Here is a 21,017-nt window from a genome sequence, read left to right on the forward strand (position 1 = left end):
GTGCAGTGCCACCACTGGTCCACTGCGGGGACCTACGACAGTGAAAAGAAAAAATATTCACTCTAGCAAAAAGGAGGGCGTATGAAAATGTGTGCTGTAGAAATGTAGCCTACAAAAATTATATATGAGAAATATAGAATGTAAAAATAAAGGAAGAGCAAAAACATCTACCAACAAAAACATAGGCGTAAAACACCTTTACTCAGCAACCATTTGTTCGAAAACACTGTATGGCTGGTGATAGAAAAGTAATAGATCTCAATATAGCATTAGGTAACAAGCGAGTTTGGTAGGTTAAGCTGGACTTTCACTGGTCAATTCTTTTTTATTTGTCCAGTGAGCATTTTGTTTCTTTATGAGTGCAGTCTACATTTTTGCAGCTCATAATTTCATTTTTTTAGTGGAGCTAAGATACTAGAAGGTGCGAGTTGGAAATTAGGCACTCAGTACAAAAAGTGACTTTGAGCCTGATTTAGAGTTTGGTGGAGGGGATACTCCATTACAAATGTTACAGCAATCTCGTCTGATGTATTACAAATGCCACAGGATTTAATGCACTTATAATTTGGCGGACAGGATAGGCATCAAGTTTGTGATGGAGTACTGTTAGAAATAGGGTCTTTGATTGGCAATCAGGTTACCCCCTGTCCAAGCAAGGACCCTCGCTCTAGTCAGGGTAAAGGAGAATCACACTCAGTGAACCCTCACTTACCCCCTTGGTAGCTTCTCACAAGCTTAACTCAGAAGAAATGTGTAAAGTATTTGTACCAACACACAGAGTAATAGAGTGAACCACTACAAAATGACACAACACAGGTTTAGAAAAATAGTTATTATTTCATGTAAATAAACAAGACCAAATAAGATAAAAATCCACGATTCACAGTTAAAAATATGAATTTAGCACTTAAAAGTACAAAAATTGTGCCAAGAGGCACAAATGCTGTAAGTTGGTACTAAGCGGCGTTGTGACAGAGTCGTTTCCTACAATGCAACACAATGGTGCCGTTTAGGGAGTCCTTTGACCCCCAGGTACAGTACCTTAGCAAACAAGCAGAAAAAAGGCTGGTGCACGAAGTTGGGGAGCAAGGCGTTGCTGGACCCGATGCGGCATCGGTTCCGGTGCTACAGGGCAGAAGGGCAGAGACGTTGTGCAACGGCATTGGGTACTTACTGCAGAGCGATGGAGGTGAAGCGGAGTTGGGTGTGAGGTTGATCCCTTAGATCTGGCAGGCATGAAGTCCGTCAAAGTCACGATGCTGTGGGGCAACCTCACAGGGTCGCAATGATGTCACAGGGCTGCAGATGCTGCACTGGCGTCAGATGTCACGGACGTCGGAATTATCACACTCCAAAGTCAGCGAAGTTGGGCAGGAACAGTAGCTGCAGCGACACAAAGCCTACAGGTTCATCAGGGTTGTCGCACTTCTGCGAAGTCCACGACCACGGGGCAGGTATCTTTGCGGTTCCAAACAGCGGCATTCTTTACAGAGTCACACAGCGTCGTCCGTCATCATTAGACAGGTTTTTCTCCAGAAATTCACTTCTGGGGGCCCAGGAACTGGAATGCCACCCTCTGACAAGCTAGAGTCCCTAGCAGGCAGACTCAGAACTGGGTGGAGAAGCCTTTGGTGTCCCTGAGGCTTCAAAACAGGAGGCAAGCTCTACTCCAAGCCCTTGGAGATACCTCTCAAGCAGGAATGCAAAACAAAGTTCAGTCTCTGTCCCTTTGCACAGACAGAAGCAGCCACTGCAGGATAGCCCAACAGAGCATAGTCACAAGCCAGGGCATCACTTCTCCTCAGCTCTTCTCCAGGTAGAGGTTCCTCTTGAATCCTTGAAGTAATCTGATTTGCAGGGGTTGTACCCTTTTTTTGCCTCTGAAGTTGGTAAACTTCCAAGCAAAGTCCCTCTTGTTTGCAAGATCCTGCATAGCCCAGGCCAGGCCCCAGACACAGCCCAGGGGGTAGGAGACTGCATTGTGTGAGGGCAAGCACAGCCCTTTTGGGTGTGAGTGACCACTACTCCCTCCTCTCCTATCACAGATGGCTCATCAGGATATGCAGGCTACACCACAGCTCCCTTTGTCTCACTGTCTAGAGGAGAGGTACAAACAGCCCAACTGTCAAACTGACCCAAACAGGCAATCACCAAACAGGCAAAGTCACAGAATAGTTTAAGCAAGAAAATGCCTACTTTCTAAAAGTGGCATTTTCAAACTCACAATCCAAAAATCAACTTCACTAACAGATGTAGTTTAATAGTGAGCTCAGAGACCCCGAACTCCATATTTCTAACTGCTCTCCAAGGGAATCTGCACTTTAATAATATTTAAATGCAGTTCCCATGTTAACCTATGAGAGAGATATGCCTTGAAACAGTGAAAACCGAATTTGGCAGTATTTCACTGTCAGGACATGTAAAACACATCAGTACATGTCCAACTTTTAACATACACTGCAGCCTGCCCACGGGGATACCTAGGGCCTACCGTAGGGGTGCCTTACATGTATAAAAAGGTAAGATTTAGGCCTGGCACGTGGGTACACTTGCCAAGTCGAATTGGCAGTTTAAAACTGCACTCACAGACACGACAGTGACAGGTCTGAGCCATGTTTACAGGGCTACTAATGTGGGTGACACAACCAGTGCTGCTGGCCCTTACAGGCCCTGGGCACCTCCAGTGCACTCTACTAGGGCCTTTCTGGTAAATCAAATATGTCAATCATGGATAGCCAATTATACATACATTGTACACAGGAGCACCTGCACTTTAGCACTGGTTAGCAGTGGTAAAGTGCAAAGAGTACCAGAAACAGTAAAAACAGAGTCCTGCACACATCAAAAACCTGGGATACAGAGGCAAAACATTCAGGGAGACCATGCCAAGGATGACAAGTCTAACAAGTACCCCAACTGTCAAACTCAAAAAACATTAGAAAACAGAAACAACTCTGACATTTATCAGTTATACCTAACTGACATACGTAAAACCTGCACTATCGTACATTTCAGAGGTCAACAGTGATGTAATGTGTGCAGTCATAAGCAGTACATCATAGTTGTGCAATTTCTATATTTGTCGATTATGTATGACTGCGGAATTTCAGTGATTTGGTTTGTAAATGTCAGATTTTTATTATTAGAAGACCTATGTACATCTCCATGTTAACTTTTGTTTTTTTCCAGTAAATGTCCATGTTTTTTTGATAAAGCAATATCTTATTACAATTTGTTTGTTTCTGAACCTCACCAGGCCCTGCACACAAGACCCAATGTCGGCTACAACATTTCTCTGCCATGCACAGTTTCTTCACCAATAATTTCACTGCAAATGTTGCAGTGATATTTTCAATGTTGTTATAGAAGATGTCATGACTGCTGTAATATGTAGGGTAAGTAGTAGTGCATGGCGACGGCGTAAGTTATATTTACCTTAGAGCACAACTTATAGTGTCTTGAGATAATTTAATTGTAACTATTGAATTTCTATAGTTTTGTGTATGTCAAATTTGAACTTAACTATAATTTCCCTCAAACCTTTGTTTTTTTTAGTGATTTTCTAAGGTGTTTTTCAATTCTATCTTCCACCTATAACGTTCCTCTAACCTTTGATTCTTTCGGTGAATTTGTAAGTTTTTTTTTCAATGTTAAGAAATATTATTGAATTACCTTATGTTAATCAAACCTTGCCATGTATGGCCTTCAACGGTGCATGGTGACTGTTGGCCACAGGGCCCTGCTGCCAACCCCCACCGTAGGAATCTAAACCCACACCAGGAATGGCCTTTGGCCATGCACAGCATGAATTGGCAGCAGTGTCAGGCCTGTGGACAGGTCCTGCAGACAGCCTCCCGTAGACAAACAAACCCCTAATATGCGCAGCATTTGGCTGTGTGCACCATGGGTGAGCCACAGGGCATGGCCACAGGCCAGGCCTTGTGACTAATCCCACAGGCATCCAATTGGGCACCACGCAAGGCCTTTGTCGAGGCCATGTTGTTAACCCCCATAGGCACCTAACCTGGCAATAGCCTTTGACTATGCGCAACAGGGATTTATCACAGGTATTTTTCAACATGGAATTGCACAGAAAACAGCCTAGCTTTGCCTTGAATAAGCTGAATAAGTTGGGAGGATTTGTCCTTTACAGGAGGTAAGCTTCAATTGTGGCACCTGCTATGTTTATGTTCATAAGTGCTTCCCGCTGAGGTTTAATTTCTGACATACGAGCATTGGTGCCAGAATGGATCCTTAGCTGCTTATTTAACCAAGAAGAGTCCATAGTTTTATGCAAAATGTCTGCCCAACTGGAGTACTTTCTACGGGCTAATTATTAAGTGCTATACGGTTGGGTAACTGCATAGTACATATTCTACTTTACCACTACATAAAGGACTATGAGGTAATGCCTTTAGTGACCACGTTAGGTGTAATTTTGTGAATGTCACTGTTCTTTGGGTATCTTCCTACTGAGATCAGTGCTAACATGAACCTTCATATAGAAAAAACAGTGAGTCTACAAAGTGTTGAATGTGCACCAAACAAGGGTACTTCCTCTTCATTAAATGAAGCAAGTGCTTTTTTTTTGGTGGAGATCTACTTATATTCCTCTGCATCGCAAACGCTTGAGGGCCTTTTGGTGAGCTGTCCCTCAAGCTGGAAAAATATGGGAGAACTGATGCATACCACTAATCCATACCGGGCACCAAACAGGTGGAGCTTCTTGTTCAGTTTTCACATTTGCATACTCGTAGTAATTAAAATGATGAAGAATGGACTCTGCTCTCACCAGGATAGGTAATTACTTGAAGTAAGTGCTTCTTTGTTTGGTGCAGCTGTGCTCATAGTACTCGGCAACAGGAATGCTCATGGAGCCCTTGGGTAAGCTTTCCATCAATCTGGAAAAATGCATGAGGACCAATGCATACCACAAACCTTTAAGGGGCAGGGCCAAACGAGCAGCGCTTCAATGTCATTTTGGACATTCGTATACTCATAGTAATTAAAATAATGAAGAATGGACTGTTCTCTAACCAGTAGCGCACTGGAAAGATACCACTCATCACAGTCAACACAGTCAATTACATGACCACCACAGTCAATTACAGGAAGTAAGTTTGTCTGTGTTTAGTGAAGATGTGCTTGTATTCCTCTGCATCACAAACGCTTATGGGCCTTTGGTAAGCTGTCCATCAAGCTGGAAAAACACAGGCGGACTGATGCATAGGACTAACCTAAACAGGGTAGGGCCAAAGGGATGCATTTCAATGTCATTTTGTGCATTTGAATACTCGTAGTAATTACCAGGAGAGCAGTGTAAAGGTCCCGCTCTTCATGGTTGCCAGAGAAGAGATTGTGTTTCAATTGAGCAATGATGCATAAGCATCATTGCCAGGTTGCCACCAGTAAAGGAGAAGGTGGGACAGGTGGTGCTGCCCAGGGATGTATTGTTGCTTCCACCTTTAGGCTGGGAGCCGGATGGTGTGCTTGGGCTTCAGCTACATTCTGCGGATGTGAGTGTAAGGTGGTCTGGGTGCCTGGAGTAAGGTGCTACGGAAAGACTGCATAGCCTGTCAGCAAGAGCAGCTGTCTGTGACACAAGGAGCCCACTGTGTACTGGGTTCATCCCCAGTGTAAACCAGTATGCTCCTGTGAAAGGAGACCTTGTGATTGGCATAGTCACAGCAAAATCTGGCTACGTCTTAAAAGTGGATATTGAAGGAAGTGAACAAGTGTATTTGTCTTATTTGGCATGTTGACACAACATTGATTTACAGACAATTCATTTCAATGAATTTCTAAGGTTTGTTTTAATGTTAAGTATTATTGAATTACCTTACATTAATCCAAACCACATCGTGCATAGCCTTCTGCCATACATGATGTCACTTGGCCCTCCAGGACAATGGAGAGGGGTCCGTGTGGCTCCCCTTCAAAATATTAATGAAGCCCCCAGGAGGCGGTGGTCCCCAGGGCTCTAAAGACCCTCAAGAGAGGGGTCTGTGTGGTTTCCCTCCAATTAAAAGTTGAATCATCCTGCCCTGCATAGTTGGCAGTCGCCAGGACCAAGAACTGCCATGGGGACCGCATGCACCACTGCCTCATAATCTAAATATTACATGCCATCGGGAAATGGCATACTGGGGTCTAAATGTTAAACAAGCGCAAGAGACCGCACTTAAAAAAAAAAAAAAATTGCCTGGATTCGCAAATCCTCTGTGATTTTGTGGCAAAAACAAAAAAGGCCCAGGCACGGCCCCTAGGGGACCCCAGCACCAGGCCTTGGGGGGTCATGGTATTCCTAACCTGCCTCTTTTTCTTTGTTTGTACTTTGTTTGTCACTTTGAATGGGGTCTCAGCTGAATCCGAGTCCTAAAATAGCTGCCAACACTTCCTGGTTAAACTGTTGCCAGCCAATCAGATATCAGCATGGACTGTCGGATCCATGGAGGATCTGGGTGCCTAGATATCCATATTTCTTTTTACATTAATAACTACAAAACTACTGAAGGGATTTACACCAAATCACAAAAAGGGCTCTTTCTGACCCAAAAGCTACGTTTCTGCCAAATTTGGAGTAATTCTGTCCAGCTGTTCGGGCTTTAAAATCCCTATGGGAAATTGCATGGGGAAAACACATCTTGGGACCACACCCTTTTTCTCTGCCCCCACTTGACGATTCACTTCAAAACTTTAAAAACTGCAGCTGAAGTGAGTGGCAAACTAGTTTTGAAAATTTTGTGAGTGTTTATCAAACAGGACCAACATTATTGGCAAAACAAAAAAACATATTTTCTGTGGAAATTAGGTTCTAACTATAACTACTTACTGGTGACTGCCAGTAGAATATATATATATATATATATATATATATATATATATAAATAACCTCCTAGTCGCTAAGAGGTACAGCTGGTGCAGTTTGATGAATCTTCAAGATATTTCTCCCCAAAATTAGACAGTCACGTCAGCTGCTGTCTGGAAAGTTTTGTGGCGATCTGTCAAGCGAGGGCAAAGAAAAAGGAGAAATCAAAAAAGGAGGTTTCCCGTTTGTATTTTGAACAACGATAGTGCAAAAACCACTGGACAGAATTACACCAAATTTGGCAGAAAGGTAGCTCTTGGTCCAGAAAGAGCTCTTTGTGTTATTTGGTGTAAATCTGCGTTTGGTAGTTTTGGAGATTTTAAAGAAAATCTAAATTTGTATACATAGGGACGTGAAGGATTTGTGAAGCCTGCCGATCTTGTGCTGAGTTCTGATTGACTGTCAACACTTCAACAAGGAAGTGTTGGCAGCCATGCTGGGACTCCGCTTCAGCCGAGTCCCAGAAAAAAAGTGTAAGAAAAATGCAAAAGAGCCCAGGGTAGATTCACCATAACACATTAGCTCTGGTGCTGGGGCCCTAATGGGGAGCACCCCCCTCCCCAGATAAAAACTTAAAAAAAAAAAATGTTTACTGTGACTCACCAGGGATCCAGCACAATTCTTTTTTTAAATCCAGACTCCTGCACTTGTTTAACTCTAGCCCCTGGGTGGGCCAAGTTCCAGGGGCATTCATATTTTAATATGGGGGCGGTGAGCGCCTGGCCCCCCGCTGTCCTGAAGCCTTCCACCTCCCTGGGGCAAATAAAATTATGTGTGTGGGGGGGCCATCTAGCAGACCTGGAGACTGTCACTTCCCCGGGGCATTAATCAAATTAAATGAGGGTTGTAGAAGGCTGGCCTGGTTTGTAGTCGGTACCTAAGGTACTTACACCTTATACCGGGGCCATTATCCCTTATTAGTGAAATGTAGGCAGTATCTAGCAGCTTAGGCTGTCTAGGGGTAGCTGTAGCAGAGCAGTCAATGCTGAACTAGGAGACATGCAAAGCTCTTGCAATACCACTATAGTCACACAGTACTTATACACAATAAAAGACAATACATAGTGTTACCAAAAATAAAGGTACTTTATTTTAGTGACACAAGGCCAAAAATAAATAAGTATTGTACATAATATATACACTAGTAACCAAAATCAGGTAAGTAAAGAGTCATAGAATAGTGCAAACAGTAGATTGCAATAGGCCTAGGGGCAACACAAACCACATACTAAAATAGTGGAATGCGAATGTCGAATTTCTCCCTAGGCAAGTGTAGTGTACAGAGGGGCCCTGGAAGTGTAAGAAAACGCCACAGGTAAGTAAAGTACCCCAACCCAGAGCCCAGGAAAGCAGGAGTAAAGTACAGCAAGTTTCCTCAGAACACACTATAAGTCATGAAGAAGAATTATGCAAGAACCAAGCAAGACTTATAAGCAACCAACAATGGATTCCTGGACATGAAGACCTGTGGAGAGAGGAGACCAAGTCCAGAAGTCGAAGAAGAGTACAGGAAGAACAGGAGCCCCTGCCTACCTGGAAGAAGGTGCAAAAGTGGATTCTCCGGTTTGAAGAAAAGTACAGAAATGCACCAAAAAAGATAGCTGCGGGTTCCTGCTTGGTGCAAGAGATGTCCCACATCAAGCTGTTGGATGCAGTCTGGTTGTGTCGCTGGATTCCGCCAACAAGCCTTGGTTCACACAAGTACGGGGTTTGCGTCAGAGAGGAGCTTCCCGGACCCTGGAGGTCTCAATTTGGACTGAGGAGACAGAGGGAGCTCTTAGAACTTCAGAAAGCCCTCAGAAGACCAGGCAGCACCCACGGGAGTCCCAGAACACAGGGACAAAGGAGTTGCAAAGTGAGGTCATCGCAGCACTACACAGGAGGATCCCACGCTGCCGGAGGACAACTCAGAGAGCTGTGCATCACAGGATGGAGTGCTGGGGACCTGGGCTATGCTGTGCACAAAGAACTTTTGGAAGAAGTACAAAGAAGCCCAAGGAGCTGCAGAAGATGTGGTGCACAGGGGTACCATCGCTGCACTAGGAGGCATGCTCTTACCTCCACTAAATTTGGACAGCTGGATGTTTGGACAGTCAGGGTCATTTCAGTCCACCACCTGTGTTCCAGGGATCAAGCTCATCAACAGGAGAGGAGTCCCAGAGTACTGGTTGTCTTCGCAGAGAGGTGCCTGCTGAAGCAGGGAAGTGACTCCGTCACTCGACAGGAGATTGCCTTGGTTCTTCTGGTGTAGGATGAAGACAGGCAGTCCTCAGAGTGTGCACACCTTGGAAACTGTTACAATTGCTGGCTGGAGCTGAAGTTTCAGGTCAGAGGAGTCTTCCTGGATACTTTGCTGCAGTTACAGCGGTTACTTGAGCAGTCTGCGGTTGATCCGAAGGTCAGAAGCTGAAGCAGAGGGATATTGGCTACCTATCCAGGTATGCAGTTATCAGGAGGGGTCTCTTACGTCACCTGCTGGCACTGGCCACTCACATGCTCCCAGGGGGTCCCCACACCTTGGAATCCAAGATGGCTAACGGCAGGGACACTCTAAAGGAGCTCTGGGTACCACCCCTGGGGTGGTGATAGACAGGGGAGTGGTCACTCCCCTTTCCTTTGTCCAGTTTTGTGCCAGAGTAGGGTCTGGGGGTCCCTGAACTGGTGTAGACTGTAAATGCTTTGAAGGGCACAAATGGTGCCCTCCTTGCATAATCCAGAGACTCTAGGGGGATACCCCACCCATGCCTGTAACACCTATTTCCAATGGGAGATGGTGTAACACCCCTCTCCTAAAGGAAATGCATTGTTCTGCCTTCCTGGGATTGAGCTGCTCAATCCCCAGGAGGGCAGAAACCTGTCTGCGAGGTGGCAGCAGCTGGGGCTACAGTGGAAAACCTCAGAGATCTGGTTTGGCAGTACTGGGGATCCATGGTGGAGCCCCACGGGTGCATGGAATTGGCCCCCCGATACTAGATTTGGATTGGTGGTTGAATTCCACAATCTTAGGCACCTCACATGGCCCTTTTCAGAGTTACCATTGTGAAGCTACATATATGTATTGACATATATGTAGTGCATGCTTATAATGGTGTCCCCGCACTCACGAAGTCAGGGGAATTGGCCCTGGACAATGTGGGGGCACCTTTGCTAGTGCAAGGTTGCCCTCACACATAGTTACTTTGTACCTAGCCTTCAATAAAATAAGGTTATACTTATAGGTGAATTACAAGTTACCTGGTGCAGTGAAAATGGCTTTGAAATAGTGTGTACACTATTTCACTCAGGCTGTAGGGCAGTCCTGAAGAAAGGTTTGTATGAGCTCCTTATGGGTGGCAAAGAAATGCTGCAGCCCATAAGGATCTCCGAGAACCCCAACGCCCTGGGTACCTAGGTACCATATATTAGGGACTTATACGGGGGGTCCAGTGAGCTAATCAGAATTGGAATATGGCCTCACTAAACTATAGTGACAAATTTGGTACAGAGAGAGAGCATAAGCACTGGAGTTCTGGTTAGCAGAACTTCAGTGACACAGTCAAGCATACTGACAGCACATATAGGCCACAAACTATGAGCACTGGGGTCCTGACTAGCAGGGTCCCAAGTGAGACAGAAAAAACACACTGACAAACAGGCAGAAATTGGGGGTAACATGCCAAGAAAGATGGTACTTTGCAACAGAACCCTTCCCCCATCGAGGGACAATAAGGCTAACCTTGCCTAAATGAGTCTTCATTGTCTAAGTGGAAATATCTGGAGAGTCCATCTGCATTGGAGTGGTTACTCCCAGGCCTATGTTCCACTGTAAAGTTCATCCTCTGTAGGGAAATGGACCACCTCAACAATTTAGGATGTTCTCCTTTCATTTGTTTTAATCATAACAGAGGTTTGTGGTCCGTCTGAACTATGAAGTGAGTCCCAAATAAGTATGGTCTCAACTTCTTCAGGGCCCAGACCACAACAAAGGCCTCGCTCTCTATGGCTGACCAAAGTTTTTCTCTAGGGGTCAATCTCCTACTGGTAAAAGCAACAGGTTAATCCTGGCCCTCTGAGTTCAGTTGTGATAGCAGTGCCCCAACCCCCAGGTCAGATGCATCTGTCTGGACAATTAATTTTTTAGAGTAATTTGGGCTTTTTAGGACAGGTGCAGTACGCATAGCCTGCTTAAGCTCCTCAAAGCATTTTGACAGCTGACTGTCCATAATACCTTTTTAGGCATCTTTTTATAGGTAAGGTCATTAAGAGGGGCACCAATTGAGCTATAGTTCTTAATGAACCTCCTGTAATACCCAGTGAGACCAATAAAGGCTCTGGCCTGAGTCTGATTAGTAGGTGGAGCCCAGTCTAAAATAGTCTGTAACTTCCCCTGTAGTGGTTCAATCTGTTCCCCACCGACCAGGAGGCACAGATAAACCACTTTCCCCTGCCCTATCTGGCATTTTGAAGCCTTGATAGTGAGAACTGCGTTTTGCAGGGTCTCCAAAACGTTCCACAGGTGGACCAGGTGGTCATCCCAGATGGAGCTAAATACAACAATATCCTCTAGATATGCTGCACTGAAAGCTTCCAGACCTTGGAGGACTGTGTTCACCAGCCTTTGGAAAGTGGCAGGTGCATTTTTCAGACCAAAGGGCATAACTGTAAATTGATAATGCGTTCCAGTGGTTGAAAATGTAGTTTTGGGTTTAGCATCCTCTGATAATTTGATCTGCCAATACCCTGCAGTCAAATCAAAGGTGCTTTGATACTTGGCAGATGCCATGTATCTATGAGCTCATCTGCCCTGTGTATAGGGTGAGCATCTGTTTTTGTTACTGTATTGATCCCTCCGTAGTCAACACAAAACCTAATTTCTCTTTCCATCTTTGATATGAAGTTTGGGGAAAAGCACCACTGGGGTGGCCCAGGGGCTGTGAGTGCTCAATAACACCTAGGTCCAACATTGTATTAAATCTGAGGTTTAGAAAGTCTCTGACATGGTCAGGCTGCTGTCTCCAGTATCAATGGTATTCTCACACCAAGTAGTGGTATCAGGTGTGAGTGAGAAGAGTTCAGAAAATTGCAGTTCTCCCTCTGCTCTGCTGTGAGGCAGCCTGCAAGTACAACTCCTTCCACTAAGCCATCAGCCTCAGTGTTGGGGAAGAGGTCAGGAAGAGGGTCACTGTCTTCCTCCTGCCCCTCACCTGTGCCCATGAGTAGGGTCAAATCTGCCCTATCATAGTAGGGTTGAAGGCGGTTACATGCAGTTTCCTAAGGGGACTTCTGGCAGTGCTAAGGTTTACCAAATAGGTGACCTCACCCTTTTTTTCCACAATAAGACGTCGTCCACTCCATTTGTCTTGGAGTGCTCTTGGTGCCAAAGGCTCCAGAACCAACACCTTCTGTCTTGGGTGGTACTCAGTCAGGACAGCCTTCTGGTCATGCTATTGCTTTTGAAGCTCCTGGCTTGCCTGAAGGTTTTTAGTGGCCTTTTTCATGTCATCAGCCATCCTTGATCTTAGGCCAAACACAGAATCCACAATGTCTTGTTTACGGGGCTTCAAGGGTTGCTCCCACCCCTCTTTTACAAGACCAAGGGGACCCCTAACAGGGAGCCCAAATAGGAGTTCAAAGGGGCTGTAACCCACTCCTTTTTGGGGTACCTCCCTGTAGGCAAAAAGGAGGCATGGCAGGAGGACATGCCATCTCCTTCTGAGTTTTCAGAGGGTCCCATGATCATGCATTTGGCAGTTTTTTTAAATCTCTCAACCAGTCCATTTGTTTGTGGATGATAGGGTGTGGTTAATTTATAGGTTACACCACAATCCTTCCACATAGCTGTTAAGTATGCAGGCATGTAGTTACTATCCCTGTCGGATACTACCATTTTAGTAAAGCCTACCCTGGAAAATATTCCCAGGAGGGCCTTTGCCACTGCAGGAGCTGTAGTGGTCCTTAAGGGGATGGCTCTGGGTATCTTGTGGCATGGTTCACTGCCACTAAGATGAACCTGTTACCAGAAGCAGTTGGAGGGTCAAAGGGGCCAACAATGTCAACCCCTACCCTTTCCAATGGTACTCTTACCACTGGCAGTGGGATTAAGGGGCCTTTGGGGTGCCACCAATTTTGCCACTGGCCTGGCAAGTCACACAAGAGCAACAAAACTCTTTTGTGTCCTCTGACATGTGCGGCCAGTAAAAGTGCGGGACAAGTCTGTCCCAGGTCTTACTTTGCCCCAGATGTCCAGCCAGGGAAATATCATGTGCCAGAGGTAGGAGGAATTCCCTACACTGCAACGGAATTACCAGTCTCATGGTAGCACCAGGTTTTGGGTCCCTTGCCTCAGTATAAAGGAGATTATTCTCCCAATAAATTCTATGGGAGTCAATGACATCCCCATTTTGCTGTTTGACAGCTTGCTGTCTTAGACCCTGTAGTGTGGTGCAGGTCTGCTGTGCCATACTCAGTTCCTCCCTGGCAGGCCCCCCTGCACCCAAGAGCTCAGCTGTATCAGCTTGAAGCTTCTCTGGGGTAGGTTCTTCACAAGGAGTTGACCACTCCTCATCAAAAGGGGAATCTTCTGGAGGGGGAGGGAGAGTGGACAAGGGTTTGCCCTTTCTACCCCTGTTTTTTTGGAGCACTTGGTCCATTGTTCCAGGGTCCAAGTTTCTCTGTCCTCTTTGCTTCTTTGCCTGACCCGTGCTAAGAGCAAAGAAATGGCCTTGCATGCCCAACATGCCTGCATGGGCCACCAACTCCACTTCAGCCCAAGATGATGTTTCTAAATCATTGCCCAGTAGATATTCTACAGGTAAGTAAGTGGATACCACAACCTTTTTAGAATCGCTAACCCCCCAAGGTTGAGATTCACAACGGCCATAGGGTGGCTAACAGTGTTGTTATGGGCGTCAGTAAATTGGTACTGATGACCAAGTAGGTGTTACTCAGGGGCAACCAGTTTCACCATCACCTTAGTGACATTGGCACTTGTGTCCCTGTAGGCCTCAACCTGAACACCATTTATTATGGGTAGTTGTTTGTATTTATCCATATTAAGGGGACAAGCAACTGAGGTGGCAAGGTCAATGCCACCATCATAGACTAAAACAGCCTAAGTGGTCTCCCTAACTAGACCAACCCCACTACATTACCAAAAGTGAGCCCAGCTACACCAAATCCTTGGCTATTTGTAGAGTTTTTCCACCACCGCTGCTAATACTAAGGGCACTAGTGGAAGCAGCGGGGGTTGTGGTGGTGGGAGGCTTGGTGTTTCTCTTGGGACAAGTGGGATCACTTGCCCAATGGCCTTTGTGTTTACATAAATAACACCAATACTTTTTCTTATGGTTAGAAAAGGATTTGGGCCCACCAACCCCAAAGGACTTTTGTGAGCCTGATGAATACTCTGACTTTTTATCTTTGTCCCCAACCTTGTCATGTGACTTGCCATCCTTCTTCTTGCTGTCCTTGTCACCCCCTGTATGAGCTTTTCTGCTCACCCTTGATCTGACCCATTTGTCTACCTTATTTTCCAATTCTTGGGAAGAGGTCAGTTCTGAGTCCACAGGATACTGGTGTAACAAATCAGACACACGATTGTTAAGAATATGCTCTCTCAAGATCAGATTATATAAGCTTTCATAATCAGTACACCTTGCTGCCATGCAACCAACCTTTTAAGGACTTCCCTAAACAGTCCACAAAGTCTATCCAATCTTGTGAAGATTCTTTTCTGGTTTCTCTGAACGTAATCCTATACTGTTCAGTGGTTAAGTCAAATCCATCCAAGGGTGCAGTCTTCAGAACACTAAGGGGGTGATTCCAACTCTGGCGGGCGGCTACCGCCGCCCGGCAGGCGGAAACCGCCATTTGGCCACCACGCGGCCAAAATTCTGCGGCCCCCATTCTGACATTCCCGCTGGGCCGGCGGGCGCTAACCAAGTTAGCGCCCGCCGGCCCAGCAGGAATGAGGCCGCAACACAGGAGCCGGCTCCGAATGGAGCCGGCGGTGTTGCGGCGGTGCGACGGGTGCAGTTGCACCCGTCGCGCTTTTCACTGTCTGCCGTGCAGACAGTGAAAAGCAGGCCGGGGCCCTGTTAGGGGGCCCCAGGACACCCGTTACCGCCAGCCTCTTCCTGGCGGTGAAAACCGCCAGAAACAGGCTGGCGGTACGGGGTCAGAATGCAAGCAGCGCTGCCCTTGTGGATTCTCCCGGCCGGGGCAAAAACGGCAGATGACCGCCGGCCCCGGCAATCCGACCGCGACTTTACCGCTGCGGTCGGAATGGGGATTGAAGCACCGCAAGCCTGTTGGCGGTGCTTCCGTCATTCGTGGCCCTGGCGTTCCAAGACCCCCAGGGTCAGAATGACCCCCTAATTGTCTGAGTCATCTTCTCTGACAGTAAGGAGTCTATCTCTCCCCTTGCCAGAGAAGGACAACCACAGAATAGCAGCCCACTGTACCTGAAGGACCCTCTGAACTTTACAGGCCCTCTCAAGTGCAGCAAACCACTTGTAAATGTCATCCCTCTCCTTGTAAGGGGGGACAATTTTGTGCAGGTTTCTAGAGTCAAATGTGTGTTCTTTAACATTGGAACTTCTAAAACAACTGCTGCTGCTGCACCATAGAGAACTAACCCCAACCCTTATCTTTCCCTTTCCACAGCTAGGGATTCCCTATCTAAGGCCAACTGTTGCTGCTGTAGCCTTAGTCTGGCCTCCCCCAACCTCAGTTTTCTGAGTTCCCTATCTACGCACTGGTCCTCAGGGTTGGATGTGTGGGACACTTCCGATACAGATGTGACATGGGAATGAGCAGAGGTTGACCTTTCCCTAACTTGAGTTACTATAGTGACCTGGTCTCTAGGTGAGAATGGTGCCCTACCTGTGTGTGACCCCTTCCCACTAACAGCTACACCAAGAGGTTTGTTACGAGAAATATCTGTAAAAGGACCAACCCCTGGATCTTCAGGACCCTCTCCTGAATCTACATGGTCATAATCTCCCTCTACTTCCCCTTCTGGTTGTACATCACCATCAGGTTGCTCCTCGTAATATTGTAAGTGGAGATTCAAGAGGAAATCTTTGTTATGATTCTTCTCAACCCCTAAGCTTTCTGAACAGAGACCCCTCAGACTTTTGAAATTAAGATTTTCATAAGTGGTCTTGACAACCCTGGAGGTAGCCTCTATAGAAGACATAGGTGGTGATTCTCACCCTGGCGGGCGGCGGAGGCCGCCCGCCAGAGTTCCCCCCTCCAGAATACCGCACCGCGGTCATTTGACCGCTCTGGGTATTCTGGGTTTTACACTGGGCTGGCGGGTGACCGCCAAAAGGCCGCCCGCCAGCCCAGTGTAAAACAACCTTCCCACGAGGACGCCGGCTCCGAATGGAGCCGGCGGAATGGGAAGGTGCGACGGGTGCAGTGGCACCCGTCGCGAATTTCACTGTCTGCAATGCAGACAGTGAAATTCATTGTGGGGCCCTCTTACGGGGGCCCCTGCAGTGCCCATGCCATTGGCATGGGCACTGCAGGGGCCCCCAGGGGCCCCACGACACCCCATACCGCCATCCTGTTCCTGGCGGTTCAGATGGCGGTATGGGGTGTCTGAATCCCCATGGCGGCACAGCGAGCTGCGCTGCCATGGAGGATTCAGAAGGGCAGCGGAAAACCGGCGGGAGACTGCCGGTTTTCCACTTCTGACTGCGGCCGAACCGCCGCGGTCAGAATGCCCTGCGGGGCACCGCCAGCCTGTCGGCGGTGCCCCCGTCATTTTAGCCCTGGCGGTCAACGACCGCCAGGGTTACAATGACCCCCATAGTGATATCACACGTTAGAGAGAAGAGTAAGAAGTTAGCTAACTATTTCACCCAACTTTTTAGAAGAAAAGAAAAACTTTTCTGAACTTTGTAAAACTTTAAAAAAAGTGTGGGAAAACTTGTTGGAAGTGAAAAAATGACTGCTAGGTATAATTGTATATAGCTCTCAGTATTGGAGTACACTTTTCTTGTGAAAAGCACTGGTAACAAAGTGGTAAAGCAATTGGGTATCCTCCCAGAGCCTCTGGAAATGCTTTGAAGGGCACAAATGGTGCACTCCTTTCATAATCCAGTCTACACCGGTTCAGGGACCCCCAGTCCCTGCTCTGGCACAAAACTGGACAAAGGAAAGGGGAGTGACCACTCCCCTGTCTATCACCACACCAGGGGTGGTGCCCAGAGCTCCTCCAGAGTGTCCCTGGTGTTAGCCATTGTGGATTCCAAGGTGTGGGGACCCTCTGGGAGCATCTGAATGGCCAGTGCCAGTAGGTGACGTCAGAGACCCCTCCTGATAGCTGCAAACCTGGGTAGGTAGCCAATACCCCCCTCAGGGCTATTTAGGGTCTCTCCTCTGGGTGTTTGCTGGCCATAAGTGCAGGACAGGGGTAGGGAAGAAGTCAATGGTGGAAAGAAAAAGCTTTTTAGGGACATTGGGGCAGGAAGAGGGAGAAGTAATGGGAGTGGAGGATGAGGGAGTGGTTGTTGGAGGAGTCTGGCTGCTGGATTTGGGTGAAGGTGCATGGTTTGTATGCTGTTGTGAGGTGGATGGCTGTTGGGTGTCTGAATACTTGCGTTTGTTTACTTTAGAATGAGGGGACAGACACAGTGGGAGAGGACACAGGGGACATGTGCATGGCTGTTGTGGAGGTGTCTGCCAGTGAGGTGTGTGCTCTGCTTGTGGTGATGATGCAGGTAGTGGATGATGATGTAGTGCACGCAGGTGTGAGGGTGGACGTAACTGGGTGGGAGGTGGAAGAGGAGGAAGAGGGGGAAGCAGTGGTAATAGTGGATGTTATTGTGTCTGCAACTGGATGGTGTTTGTGTGAGTGCCTGTGGGATGAAGTGTGGTACTTGTGTTTGCCTGTGACACTCTTGGGTGTTGTCCTGTGTGCATGCTGGTCTGGTTGTGTGCTTGGGATGAGTTGGGGGTTGAGGGGAATGGGACTGGGAAGTAGTAGTTGGAGGGGGGACAGTAGAAACAGGGACAATTTCTGCCATCAGAAAGGAGGCCGGAGCCTGGATTGATCTCTGTTATGCCGCCAATCCAGTGTGAATGCCCTCCAGGAATGCATCAGATTGTTGCATCTGGGCTGCCAGCCCTTGGATGCCATTCACAATGGTTGACTGCCCTATAGAGATGGATCTTAGGAGGTCAATAGCCTCCTCACTCAGGGCAGCAGGGCTCACTGGGGCAGGGCCTGAGGTGCCTGGGGCAAAGGAGATACCCACCCTCCTGGGTGAGCAGGCACTGGAAACTTGCTGATGGACTGCAGGGAGGGCGGTGCTAGTATGGGGAGGCGGCTGTACCTGTAGCTGGGGTGGTCACAGAAGTGTTTGCCACCATCATGGAGGTTCCATTGGAGGAGGTATCTGAGTCTGAATTGTCCCCTCCAGTCTCCGTGCTGCTGCTCCCCTCGCCCTCCATCCCACTGGTGCCCTCAGCGTCGGTGGACTCTGCCTCCTGCGTCCTGTGGGATGGAGCTCCCTCCGTCTCCGGTGCCTCTGCTCCTGCGCCAAATGATGCCAAACCACATAAGGACAGGATAACAAAACAAGAAAGGAGTGGAGATAGACAAAGGATACACTGGGTCAATGGCTGCACCAACACCACCGTTGGCGTACACAGCACCCTCACACACAGGGACAGGCCTTCGCACTATGCATTGCACCACCACTGATGTTGCTAGCCTCCAAGGCATGAGGAGGGGCACACCCCACCAACTGCAGCACACCTGGGACCCACGTAGCCCTGACCAGTAGTGGATGCTTACAAGCTTGTTATGCAGGATTATCCCTTCAAACCCTTAGCCACCAGAGGACCTACGCTGCTATGTCAGGCCTGGACTAGGGGCACTGACTAACACACATCCATCACCCGGATACCACCCCTCCAGCCGTAAGTTATAATGATAGCCACTGTACTTAACAACTTGTGGCTGTTGTGATGCCCTCAAGAGCCCATTCAGCTCTGGATAGGCCACCGCCAGTATGAGGGCCATCTGGAGGGTCAGGGTCAAACTGGGAGGCCATCCCCAGCTGGGCCTCTGCGTCCTTGGTGCCCAGCATCTCAGGTCCTCCCACCGTTTGCGACAGTGGGTGCTCTGCCTGCCATAGACCCCCAGGGTCCGCAAGTCCTGGGTGATGGCATGCTATATACCCTTCTTTTGATGGGCGCTGACCTGCAGAGGCAATACACACAGGAAAACGCCATCAGACAAACAGTTCAGCCAGTTACACATATGGCCCACCATACTCATTTCCATCACCATTGGCACACACATAGCCCAACACACAATGGTGATCATTCCAACCTCGGCGGTAAAAGGCGCTTACCGCCAGACAGAAGACCGCCATAACACCGCCGCGGTCGCGGTAAACCGCCACGGTCATTCTGACCCACACTAGGCAAACAGCCAAAATACCGCCATCCACAAAAGTCCACCACACCAAAGGTCAGCGATAAACTGGCGATGACCAAACCTCCACCGTCACGCCAACAGAAATACGCCCATGCCATTACGACCCGCGGTCGAAATACACATACACCTACAAAACACTACCACATTGCCCAATTCGAAATACACACACCTGATACACATACACACACCACTCCCACACACCCAATACAATATAAAACACACACCCACATCACCCACAAACCCCTACGGCCAAAAATTTCGAACGAAGACCAGAGAGAGACACCACAGTCAACTACCAAGCATCCACAGGCACACAATACCAATACCCACAGAACTTCCACGCACCTCACACAACACACCACTAAATAGCACCCCACCTATCACTACACACTCCACCCCACACATCATCCACACCACCCCATGGCACCTCAAAGACACCCCAGGTTCTCAGATGCTGAACTCAGGGTCATGGTGGAGGAAATCCTACGAGTAGAGCCCCAGCTGTTCGGGACACAGGTGCAGCACACCACCATTGCCAGGAAGATGGAGCTATGGAGCAGAATAGTGGACAGGGTCAACGCTGTGGGACAGCACCCAAGAAATCGGGATGACATCAGGAAGAGGTGGAACGACCTACGAGGGAAGGTGCGTTCCATGGTATCAAGGCACAACATCGCGGTACAGCGGACTGGAGGCGGACCCCCACCTCCTCCCCCCGAATTTACAACATGGGAGGAGCAAGTCTTGAACATCCTGCATCCTGAGGGCCTCGCTGGAGTATCTGGAGGAATGGACTCTGGTAAGTCTCATCTTCACTACTTCATCCCCCCCCACCCCACCTGCATGCCAACTCATACCCCCACCCTCACCCCCTTCATAACTACCCCTTGCAAATGTCTCACCATCACAACCCACCCATCACAACGCCAACCAACCCACCCTCACCACCGACCCCAACGACGCAGCTCTCAACCTCACAAACTGGATCTCCAACTGCGCTGACAACCTTGCTCCCCTCAAACGCACGCATCGACAGACCAACACCAAAAAACCTCTCTGGTTCTCTGACACCCTCAAAGAATCAAAGAAAACTTGTCGTGCCCTTGAGAAGGCCTGGCGCAAGGACCACACCGCTGACAACATGACCGCCCTCAAGAACGCTACACGCGAACACCACCACCTGATCCGCACTGCCAAAAGGAACTTTTTCACCGACAGACTAGACAAAAACAGCCACAACAGCAGAGAACTCTTCAGCATCGTCAAAGAGTTCTCCAACCCCAGCGCCAGCGCCAACGCCGTCACGCCCTCACAGGATTTGTGCGAATCCCTCGCCACTTTCTTCCATCGCAAGATCAGCGACCTCCACGACAGCTTCGGACACCAGACCCAACCATACACCACTGAACCCGCTTCCCCGGACATCACCCTCAACAACTGGACCCACATCAACACGGAAGAAACCAAATCCATCATGAACTCTATCCACTCCGGCGCCCCCTCGGACCCCTGCCCGCACTTCATCTTTAACAAAGCCGACGACATCATCGCCCCGCACCTCCAGACCGTCATCAACTCTTCTTTTTCTTCTGCTACCTTCCCCGAATGCTGGAAGCACGCTGAAGTCAACGCCCTACTAAAGAAACCTACGGCTGACCCAAGCGACCTGAAAAACTTCCGCCCCATCTCTCTTCTACCTTTCCCAGCCAAGGT

This window comes from Pleurodeles waltl, chromosome 4_1 (assembly GCF_031143425.1).
Source record: "Pleurodeles waltl isolate 20211129_DDA chromosome 4_1, aPleWal1.hap1.20221129, whole genome shotgun sequence".
Taxonomy (NCBI): domain Eukaryota; kingdom Metazoa; phylum Chordata; class Amphibia; order Caudata; family Salamandridae; genus Pleurodeles; species Pleurodeles waltl.